At 40.4% G+C, this 12,315-nt stretch overlaps 1 protein-coding gene across 5 annotated transcripts in view; it reads left to right on the top strand.

The window, feature by feature from the left end:
- LOC148404287 (leucine-rich repeat and immunoglobulin-like domain-containing nogo receptor-interacting protein 2) overlaps positions 1–12,315 on the top strand; it is a 300,384-nt gene that overhangs the window by 105,651 nt on the left and 182,418 nt on the right. For 3 of the 5 annotated variants that reach the window (XM_088384345.1, XM_088384354.1, XM_088384326.1), the window contains exon 1: positions 10,889–11,178. The exons of 1 other annotated variant lie outside the window; for it this stretch is intronic. The gene's annotated coding sequence lies outside the window, so the exon portion shown is untranslated. Of the gene's footprint in view, positions 1–10,220; positions 10,571–10,888; positions 11,179–12,315 lie in introns of those variants that run through there. One more of the 5 variants, XM_088384377.1, reaches the window with a different exon arrangement.

The following is a 12,315-nucleotide window of genomic DNA, read 5'->3' as shown; positions in this document are numbered from 1 at the left end:
AGTTGTCCTCCCAACGCTACACAAATGATATTACAGTTTGACTCAAGCAGCTTGTTATTTTCTTTCTTTCCTTTAACGGTCATTGAATGAACTGTGGCTACTCCAGTGCTCCATTCCAGAAAGCATAATGAATCACATTGCATGATACCTTTGTCATTTAATTGTCAATTGATTAGAGTATTAAAAGACTAAGAGCCTAATATACAGTAAATACTCACCACCATAAGCTTGATGACCAACACTAGTAAAAGCAATAAAACTTAACTTCAATGGATTTTGGTGCAAAGGTGCCGTGTCACATTTAGTCAGTCAACATTTTAGAGGTCACATAACTGTAAAAAGAAGTAAAGCACTGTCAAATCAACATTTAACAGCTTGGAGCCAAGCTCATTCTTTACCGGTAAATAGTATTCAGCTCCATCAAATTTCGTTAGGGCATCTTTTCACATCTTGAAGAACGAGTGCTGGAATACACCAGAAGGAAAATTAAATGAGACGTGTACATTTTTTTTGTTCGAGACATAAAAAATTTCACACCTCTTTTCATCAACCTTACTTCATCAACTTGCTCATTCTGTGAATTTTATTGTGCCTATTTTTGTATGTCAGCTAAAAGTGTTGGAAACACACCAGATAAAGAAATTAAATGAGACAAGTGATGAATTTTCACTTGAGCAACACGCATTTGTTTTGTGTTGTGACTATACGAACATGTGCAAAACTGCATCTCAAGAACTGTTAAAGGATATCATCGCTCCAAAAAAGGCATTCTGTGTTCCCCTTATAATTCATGATTTGTTGTTCTCAAGAAACATCCAACTCACTCACTCCCTGTCCTACACCTACTCCCCCTGCTGAGTATTTCATCCATTGTGCACAGCGGCAAATCTCTGCCCCACTTGTCTGCAAGTAATTCTGCTTACAAGGACTTTGCAGCACAGGCGGCGGTGCTGCTCGCTGTGTTGAGTGGGAGTCGAGTTGGCGTAGCCAAAGACTGCAGTTTACTCCTACAGTCTTACTGCACTTCTGCCTCCATACCTCTCAGCCACAAAAGACACAAATACTACAACCGTTCTTCAGGCGGATTCATCTCCCTTTTGGGAGTAGCCTCACCATGCCCGGGGACTTGATGAAAATTTGTAGTATATAATTTTTTACCAGCAGTATAAATATACATAAATATATTGTTTAAGGCTGTAGCACAAATCAGTGGTGATTTGAATGGGGGATTCGAGTGAGCGTGGAAAAGGGAGTATTGAATCCTAATTTTTGCACTTGCATAAGAATTAATCTTGTAATACTGTCACATGCACTGTCCCTTTAATGGCGAGCTCAATATGTGTGATGTAGCTATTTGGGAGTGCACATGCATCGAGTGGTGGCAACAGAAGTGGGATCTTTCACCCGAAAATGGATGTGTGTGTCCGTGAATAGTTAGTTAGCCAGTTAACTGTTCGGCTCTTCGGTTAATGAAGCCCATCTCGTCAGTGTGTCACCCCTCTCGTTAGCCTTGTTCTCGCACCATCACGCATGGCTAAATATTACAGGCGTTTTCCTCAACGAGAACTTGTCCTCAGCTAGTTAGTTTAGCTTCAAGATTCTGCTGATCCCCACCAGTGTCGAGGATTTCTTTTGTATGACACCGATAGCCACAATAACATAATAATCTAATTTTGGCCATAATGCAGAGTGGCATCCTGGTTAAATTAAGCCACTTTAAACTAAAATGCAAAATATTTGGACGTTTATAGGAGTTAAAACAGCTGGCAAATGCCAGTGGCTGCCTCCCGCTGTATTTTTTAGCTGTATTTTAGATTAATATTGTACATATATGATATGACCTACCGCGTGACGTACATATATTCATTCGTGCATTCATGCATTCATTCATTCATTAAGTAATGCATTGGTTCATTTTCAAACCCTCTCATCATCACAAGGGTGCGGGGTTGCTGCAGACTATCCCAGCTGTCTTAGAGTGCATTAAAAGTGCACTCTATTCACAATTTTAATCAAATTGGATTTTTCATCTGTTAGACGTTGAAGTGTTTTTTGGGGGGGTTGGTACAAAAGATAAGAATTCATTCAGAATTTGTTTATGTTCCCCAATATAAATAACAGCTTGGGATTTTAAGTGTGAGCCGAGCGCTAATATATATATATGTATATATATATATATATATATATATATATATATATATATATATATATATATATATATATATATATATATATATATATTTCTCCAGAACATGCTTAGTCACATCCTGTATTAAGTTTATTAAATTACAAACCTCTGACAGATCCATGCATCAATTGAATAAGAAATTGCTTGTCTTGGTTTAAAACAGCTATTTTTATGTCAATTTGACTGTAAAAAAAAATGCTTTAACACCAATTTCACTTATCTGATTGTTTATGAAATTTGGTAGACACATCATGTTGCATTCCAAAAAACAACAACAACAACAAAAAACATGCACACAATTCTACAGACAGTATACTATATTGGTTTGAAGCAGCTATTTAGGGCAAAAGAAATCCCAAAATAATAACCATCTAAGGGTCAGTTGATCTCTTTTTGCAGCTTCAGTTATTATTTTAATTTAGGTCAACCACATGACTACTTATCATTACTCGGACTCTTCATTTTCAAATAGCCAAATAATTGCTTCTTCAAAGCTCCAAAATCAGTTGCCTTGACTGCCGCAATCTTGTCCCCCTTGTGTCAGATGTCCATGGGCCTATCGCTGAACAAAAGAACAAAACCCCCAAGGAATTTGCAGCTCAGTGCTGATAAGCACCGAGACGGGTGCATAACCTGAGGTCAAACAAAAAATTTTATGGAACACGCTTTGACCTCCAATTTTTTCAAATTTAAAATATATTCCAATCGGAAATAATGGGGAAAAAATACATTATCCACTTCAGGGTCAAACTGAAACATCATCAAAAAATATATATATTTGAAAATAACAGAATGTGTTACTGTTTGTTAATATCAAAGGCACTGTTAAGTGAGTTCAGAAATGTTACATAAAAAAAAAAAAAAAAACTCCTGAAAATAATGTATACACAAATCGACCGGTTAAAAATTCAGTGACAGTGTTAAAGTTCAGTGTTAAAAACAGAATGTCTGTGATGCATTAACACCACTCAGTAACAAAAAATATATAGTCTAGTATCACTGATAATGTTTTTAAAATGGGGTGTCACTTTGATTTCACCCTGATTGGTGTCTATTTGGAATTGAAACATTAGGACAAAACAAAACGTCCATCCAACCGAAGATTTGCCACAAAATTGATTTGACTGGCTAAGTATGTTTTATGTAGTTCTGAATACTTATTTCTAGACACCTTCATGGTTTATTGGCTGCCATTAGAATGATAGATTTTAATCATTTTGCCATTACACTGCAAAAAATGCATTCTGCAATGTCATCTTCTGCTTATAGTATTGACATTTGACATGCTTTAATTTTTTTCCCATAGAATGTAAACATTGTGCAGCCTGCAGGATTTTACACTCTACCATGTAGTGTGAGTGACATTTGAAATATCACCAATATTGCGGCGAGTCCTGCGGAATGTACTACACGGACCCCTCCGTACCTAGTGAATCCTCATAATACTTTGTAATGATCATAATACTGTCAGTGAAATTCTATATGACGTTGTTCTTTTTTTTTTTTTTTTTTTTTTTATACATTTCCTGGATGACCCACCTCAATTGAATTAATGAGGAAAGGCTGCAGGCTGCACTTTTTGCGCACAAGCTGTCACACTCAAGGTGCGGCATGGCAGCAGGGACGACCTGCTAACCGCTGTGTGAGCCGAGTAGTGCAATTATCCATAAGAGTCTTAACACATCATGACTGTTCTGTTTTATAGCCGTCATACTCGGGATGTTTTGATTAGTAAACACAAGAATTTAAAAAAGACAATATCCAGACGCTGTAGAAGAAATAGATTACTTGGGAATTTAATCGCAGTAGTAGTTTTAATTCAACCAAAATGAAATGGATCCTGCTTCGACGTAGTCGTTTATGGCACTCATTACATTGTCACACTCATCTCCTTTATTGTCTGATCCCACTACAAGCAAACATAAAATGGAAATAACTACAGTGTTTTTTTTTTTTTTTATCTTTCGGGCTCCACTGAACCTCACACGCAAAGCATATAATGGTAAAAATGTCAGAAACAGAGATACATGTTTGGTACATAGGCATAATATGTTAAATGAGCTTTCTATTTGGTGATGAACCCATCACATGTCTTCCACTGACGTTAAATCCATCTTCTGTACCTCTAATTCTCATTAGGGATACAGGTGGGCTGAAATCAAACCAAACTGACTTTGAACAAGAGGCAAAGTACACCTTCAACTTGTCGCCAGCAAGTCCCAGAGCACTTATAGGCAGGCAATCATTCCTGCTCACATTGGTGGTATGGCTTAATAATGATTTAGTATGAGAATTATTTTTCAAGGAATGAGAGACTTGGGCTAGCATAGTAGTGCATATAGCTGATATTCATGGCAGAAATATTGACAAATGTAGCTCTTCAAAATCCTCCTGTAATTAAAAGTGTATATGTTTTGTTTGGTCACTACAAGTATTCCATGATTTGTGCCACCCTGCCAAAGACTGTGACCTTTGGGTGGGAGCAATGAGGGTGTGGAACACGTAAAGATGCCCCACACAAAGGTCACTGGCTTCCTTGAAAAAAGAACACTGGGAAAAGTCATCCGGGGATTGTGCGCTTAGTTAGTGCAATAAGACTTATTTCAGCACCATTCCTGACAAAAATGTAAATAGCAAACCGGTGATACACAATGACAGGGCGACTGCAAGCTTGTGTGTTTGTGTGCCGTTTCCACGTAATTTAAGCCGACATGTGACAGTGATGCTTTGCAACTCCCAGATCCTGCCACGGTGATTGAATAATACATTTTGAAAGGGTTTTACAGGCATTTGCCACGTCTTTAGCACTCATCTCCCGCCCTGCCTGATCCTGCCACGTGGCTCTTTGACTGCTTCTTAAAACAAGTTTGTGTGTGTGGGAAGGAGAAGAAGGGTGGGGGCGTCTTTCAGGATTTAAGACTTGTTGATATTGAATGATCAGCTTGGAGCTTATTAAGCTACACTGGTTAGACAGAGAGTGACAAGTAAAATTTGGTTCAAAGCAAAGTTAGCTGTTGAATTCAGTTTGAAATTCTTGATTGGTCTTCAAAGTAGGATAGCCAATCTGCTTCACAGTCAGTACATTATAGTTACACACAAACTCCAAAACATGCAAGCGTTAAAGAAAATGGGAGGTAAGACATTTACATTATCAATAGGTGTCAATTGTTTTGTCGCTATGTGCCTTGTGATTGCCCTTGAACTGACCAGGGTGTACCTTGTATCTTTCCGCCAAAGTCAGTCGGCTTCTTCGTTTAACTCGAGAATTTTCCCATAGGTGTGAATGTGACCGTGAATGTACACTGTATACTGTGTACACTGTATAGAGTGTACTCCAATTCTCTCCTTAAATGTCACTTGGGATCCCTGGGCCTAAGCAGTACAGAATATGGATGGATGGCCATTCAAAGTGGTAAAATGTCCTCAGCATGCTTAAAGAGTCCAGTTTGTAATACTGGTCAAAAAGGTCAATCTTGTGGCTAAATGACAAAGAAATGAAGCAATGATACTTGAGGCACATAGTGATAATCCAGCCCAATAGATTTGAGTATAATTTAGCAAAACAAGTTAGTGTATCTCAGATTCTCACTGTGCATTAGTGGCAATTTGTGCAGATGAAGATGTGGCACGTCGCCAACCCAATGTCAACCTTAATTGTCGGCTGGACTTGGTTGTTCTTCACTGGTGTATTATTAACAAGGAAATGCCGTTATCTTGTGATACATTAGTGCGGAGGTCTCCCGCTGACCTTGGCCTTTGTTTGCATATGAAATCTGTGATCTCTCCTCCAGTGTCATCATATAGACCTCAGCCCCAGCAGGTCTCATTAAAAACAGGCTGCACTGATGGGGTCAGATCCAGAGACCCAATTTGTTTTAGTCGCCATCGTTAGCATCTGAAACATATGTATAGTGAGTCTCACCTCATCAAGGGATATCAACACTGAGATGCACTATAAGCACTTTACATGCTGTGTTAAAATAGCAGGGAAAACGACACGTGTTTAGTTTCGAGGTTTGACAATCAAGAGTTGTTTGATCTTCCATAGGAGGATGGATTTGAAGTTTTAACCATACCTATGCTGTCAAAGTCCAAACAAACTGAAACAAAGGTGCAAGGGCACCTTTTCCAGTTAATATATAACCAGTTAATGTGACACAATTTCTTAGATGCATTTTCAATGATGACACTAAAGCACTTTCAATCAGTGAAAAAAAAATCTAAAGCGCATCAGATAATATATATGTTCAACATGTTTAATTTTTTTCAGTGAAGGATTCCCCACCGTAAATTGTGACGACTGTTTTCCGATGGGAGTGTCCGATTTGATATTCAAATGCAATAAATGAAAAATATTCTCAGATGGTCTTTCTCCCAGATCTTGGATCTTGACCAGATCAGTGGTCAGAATTTCTAAAAGGGGAAACCTGATTCATGCCGTTGTCGTGTCCTTCTCTTTAGCTGACAAACTTCCAAATGCGCACCACCATGGGCGTCGGTTCTTAGGGTGTCACAGATTTCACACCGGCACTTACCATGAGGTTAATCTGGACATGTCTTTCCAAATACCTCAGTACTGCCCTGGTTATTCTTGATTTCATACTTGGAACAAAAAAAAACAAAAAACATGTTGAAAGTAAGTCTGCCATCAAAAGGTTTGCACGATCAAAGTTGTGAAATGACGGCTGTCAAATGTGCCTTCCGTTCATTTAGAGACCTTTTTAGAGTTAAGCCCCTCTCATCGGATGTGCGTATGATTGTCTGCTTCCTGTGTTTGTTCGTTCTTCACTGCAGAGACGCGCTTTGATGTGATGAACGTCCCCGATTTGAAACGGGAGCCGGACGATGGCAGCGGATCCCGTGATGAATTCTCGACCTCTGTTATTGCTGGCTCATCCTATCAAATGGTCAGGAAACAAATCATAATAAGAACATCCGTAGCGGTGATACAACTCTGGTAAAGCCGCACCCCAACTCCTCCTTTACTCTCTCTGAATCTCACATGTGCCGCCTACATTGTAACGGAGGACAATATGGCCGCTCTAAGGTCCGCCGTGACAAGAGCAGGAAGACATACATAATCAGCTTTGTAAGTCGTGTTGACATGAGATGAGCGTTAAGGCATATTGCATTTTGATGCCACTCACGCAAAGCTGCTTTTTCAAGGATGCGGCATGAACACACAAGGGGGAAACGAGCCCACTGCCTGACTGACATCTGCATTCAGCGACGATAAACCAGGTGGTGGTGGTGGTGGCAAGAGGCATCGTTGTCCCACTAGTACCTTTAAAAAAAGGTCGTATGCAAGCTGTATCAGATTATTTTAAAGAAAGCCTGATCGGCTTTTTTGGGGGGGTAGGGGTGGACACACAAGTTCACACATTAGTTATGTTATGTTAGTCCTTGTTTCTGCTCATCGATGCGACTTATATATGTTTTTTTCTTCTTCTTTATTATGCATTTTATGGCTGGTGGGACTAATACTCCGGAGCAACTTATAGTCCAGAAAATACGGTACTTTACGGTTTTCGACATTTACTAGCAATTATTTAATAAAAAGTTCCGTAGAAGTTTACACTCCATTTGTATTTTCTATTAATAGTTAAGGAAATAGTAAAATCATTAAATCATATAAGACAGCAAGACATATTCAAGGGTTAACATTGGTTAATCAATTATAAAAATAAGAAAAATATACAGGATATATGAATGTGACTATATTTTAATGTCACTGAAGACTATAAATTGTCAAATTTTGTGTCTGAGCACTATAAACTGTCTTAACATTTTATAAACATGTGCATCCTTAAAGCCTCTACCTTTTCACTCGTGTTTGGTTGTTTGTCAGCTGTAACAACTCCAACTTGCCTATGACCCTCAACGGGACAATCAGTATAGAAAAGGCATGACTAACGTATATACCTCTACGGATTGGCTTAGTGGGGTCAGTTTGAAGCACCTGCGTACAGAGCAGATAACGGGTTAACACAAGCATTTGTTTAAGTGGCGGTATTAAAGGTATTACTGACTTGCAAAGAAGTGCCAATTTGCACCGGTGTAGGCTAAATCCCATGCTGCAGAGGATTTGTTTTGTTTTAATCCACCTTGTCAGGAGCACATGAAGATGTCACAAGAAGCTCGGCTACAGAATCGTTTTGCAAGAGACCAAAAGAGAACCCTTAGCATTCTCCTTTTTTTTACCCTTTCCTCAGTATGAATTGACAAAGCCACCTCACATTCCGCAAATCAATTCTGCTCATATATTGTATTATACAAGCTCTAGTTGAAAGTCTGCTTTCAAAGCAGAGTCTCAAAATGAAGAAGAGAAAGAAAAATGCCCGAGCCACCCTTGACGACATTGCTTATTCCAGAGCCGTAAGTGAAACCGAGACAACACTGTATTAATATTTTATGCGCACATAGACCCCGCAAGCCCAGTGCAAATCAATATCCACACCAGCTTTCTTAATCTGTGCAGTCACTTGACAAACGAGGGGAACTAGGGTTGCGGCAAATATGAATCGCAGGATTCGCTGTGGATCTGGAAATGACCTGGGAGTCGCCTGCCGGGTCATTAAATTATCTTCCAGCGTAAATAGTGAATGTTACAAGCGGCCAGACTTGTAAAATGGATTATCATCTTTGGCTCAGATTTGTCTGCGTCGCCCCACCTCAGATGATGAATTAACGAGCAGCGTAGACCAGTTTATTTACACGCTGATAAATGGGCATACGCACAAAAACACGGCGGCGACGTGTGTTCTGTGCAGGCCAAAGTGGAGCTGAGCCAAGATGTCTCAATCATTTAAAACCATAATCCTTACTCCCAGTAGTAATGTACTCTAGGAAAAGTGTCACAGAGTACCTTTTTAGTTGGGTATAAATTAACTTGCAAGAACCCATCTTATATCTGTGTCTATACTGATTGCTTGAACAATTTCATAAATTCCTAATTTTCATATTCAATACTGAGGAGTGACTCCAATTGAAAATTGATGCACATAACATGCTGGATTTCAGTACATTTGGGTCATCAAAGACTCTAAATTTGAATGTTTCCAGAAAGACATATATCAGGATCATTGTCTGTTTATTTTCTTTTTCTTTCATAATGATTTATTTAAAATATGTTAAATACCTTATTTCAATTTCATAATGTTTTTGTATTATTTAAATTCAAATATGTTACATGCCTGTGCCACCTGCCACCCAGCCGATATTTTTCCTAATTGACGTCAATCATTGATAGCCCCGCCCACGTAATGAGTTAACCACCGGCACCTATTCCTGTTCATTAGATCCCGGTATTTAAACCCCGAGATCCCAACTGTCCTTGTCAGTCTGTCTGTGATGCCACTCGTAAGCTCACTGTGCTCTATCCGTCTGACTCCTGGTGCCAACCTTGCCGGTGCACTGACCCATCAAGCCCTGATTGCCACCTGTCCTGACCACTTGCCCGTTCTTGACCACGCTCTGCTCGCACCCATCCTGACCATTTGCGCGTTCTTGACCACGCTCTGCTCGCCACCCATACTGACCACCCGCTTGGCCCTGTCCACGATTACATGATCCACTGCCCTGTGTGCTTGCTCTGCTGCTCTCTCCACTATGTTGGTCCCTGCCATCTGGTCGTTCTGTGGCTAACTACCTGCCGCGGCGCTGCCGTCGCTGCCCACAACTTCCAGCTATGTAGTCACACCAGCCAAACCAGCTCTCCACTTCACCTTCCCCTCTGTCAGCATTGTGCTGCACGTAGTTGTCACAAAACAATCGATGGTTGAATACGTGTAAATCAATAAATGGCAAATATAAAGTAAATATAACAACTCGAATGAAGCACCTGTGAGTCAGCAGCCGGTTTAACAACTATCGTAAGTGTACACCCGTGTGAGTACGAGTGCGGATGGTTGTTTGTCTCTGTGTGCCCTGTGATTGGCTGGCAACCGGTTTAGGGTGTCCCCCGCCTACTGCCCGATGACAGCTGGGATAGGCTCAAGCACGCCCGTGACCCCCGTGAGGTCAAAGCGGTGGATGGATGGATTTTGTCCGGAAGAAAAGATGGGCGCCATTTGACTTTTTTTCCACTCGTCTACAATCCTACAACCAAAAGGATTTATATTATATAACCATAAGGATGTCCCCTTTATAGCCAGCTGGGTTCGATGCACACGCAAAGGCAAAGTTCAATTTGTTCAGCTGGGCTTGAGTAACGAGGAGGGAAATGGATTGATTGCATATTCTTGAAGATGGCTCTAATTCCATTAACTGAGGCGCTGTTTTGACCACCCCAGCCCCCCACTTTTGTGACAGCGGCATATAGGGTGGGAGGACAGGATGTGTTCTTTTTAATGAAGTCCTCTTGACACTGACTCCTGCTGTGTGGTAAATTACACACACGCACACACACACACACACACACACACACACACACACACACACACACACACACACACACACACACACACACACACACACACACACACACACACACACATGCTTTATTGCACTAATACTGGCAGTTCATTTGTTAGAGAAAATTCCTTTGCCCATACTTTTGCATCTCACCCTTTCAGGAGACTTTTTTTTTTTTATCTGATTACCTGTCGGGAGGTCTCCTTGGCTTGTCCCACCCCTTTCATGTCAATCAGCATTGGCCAATCTGCTCAGCCAAACAGGCGTGGCTCTGTATTTAGTCGCCATCTTGTTAAGTGTTCTGTACTGCAAGCTGTTTCTCAGTTCTTGTCCACATCTCACACCCTTGTGATTACATGAAATGTCATCAGTTGCAACCCAAATCCTGTTTAGCTTCAAAATAGGGAGTGCCCATATGTTGTTCTTGTCTGCTAACTTAAATGCATCAGTTGGTTCCTTGTGAAGACTTGGCCAGAAAAATATCCCAAGATGCTTCTATACTAATGGATTTAAAAATGGATAAGGAGAGGACTCGCATGTTTCTTTTTCATCATTTTATGGAAATACATCAGTTGTGGGTAAGTTCACAAGTACACAACCATTCCGAGTACAAAGAGTGTTCTTAAAAAGTATGTTTTGTACATTTTTAGGGAAGACTGTAAGTGCTGAGTTCATGAGACTGTGCTTTGTGTTCTTGATACTGAGGAATGTGTACTCAAATGACATGGAAAGAAATAGTGAACAAATAAATGAGGAACTGTGGCCATATTTACAATGAATGGAATGTGGTCCTGTTTAATTGGGCCTTTTTGGCACAAAACTATATTGATGACTTGAGCTTTGCAGTTGTTTCTCCTTGCTTGGCCATCTGCACAAATACTATTCACACGGGCAAGGCAAATATGTACTATATATGAACAAGCAACCATTTTGGATCGAATCAACCTCCCACACCGGGCAAGTCATGCTGTTGTAACTGATAATGCTGCAGGGAAAGACTTGGCTACGGGGGAAAACATATCCCGTGTTCATCCCTTTAATGAATTCTGAACTGGGCTCGACTTCTCTGGGCCTGTCGTCCAAATAAAAGGCGTCTTTGTCTAATTGCTGCAGCTTGGCGCGCATAAAAGATGGAATCAAGGCTGAAGGTGAATCTAATTCAAATGCAATTTCTGTGCTCGGCTTCAACGAGAGCAGAGAGAGACGTTTTGTCTTCAAAACGAACACTGACACTTTTATTATCAAGCTCCTCTTCAACTCGACGGTGCCATCGTTATTAAGGGAGATTCACATCTGCCTCTGAATGGAACTACTTTTGATTAGGGTGGAGTGGAAAAGTAAGGAATGGATGTCGTTTAAATCATCATTTTGCCTTGTTTGGTCATCTCGATTGTTTATACTAGTTGTCATTAGTATTCTTGTAATTGTTGACAGGTAGAGACCATCACGCCTCACCTGTTTTCTGGGCTTTGCCATGTGACGTTTGCAAGCGGAGCCCTTAGGCTCTGTGATGTCGTGTTCAGTTGCCATCACGTGTCAAGGCATAACGGCCTGGCCTCTGAGATAGAGAAAAACAGCCATTTTTCTGCTCAGTTCATCTTCCATAAATGCAATGTTTATGACAATACCATGTTTACACTTGTGCTGACACATTGAAGATATTATTGTAATCAATATTTGGACTTCAGGTCTTCCTTAATCCAGGCTTGAAACAC

This window comes from Syngnathus floridae, chromosome 1 (genome assembly GCF_059516105.1).
Source record: "Syngnathus floridae isolate MCC-2025c chromosome 1, RoL_Sflo_1.0, whole genome shotgun sequence".
NCBI classification, from domain to species: Eukaryota; Metazoa; Chordata; class Actinopteri; order Syngnathiformes; family Syngnathidae; genus Syngnathus; species Syngnathus floridae.
This window is presented reverse-complemented; position numbering and strand designations above follow the sequence as displayed.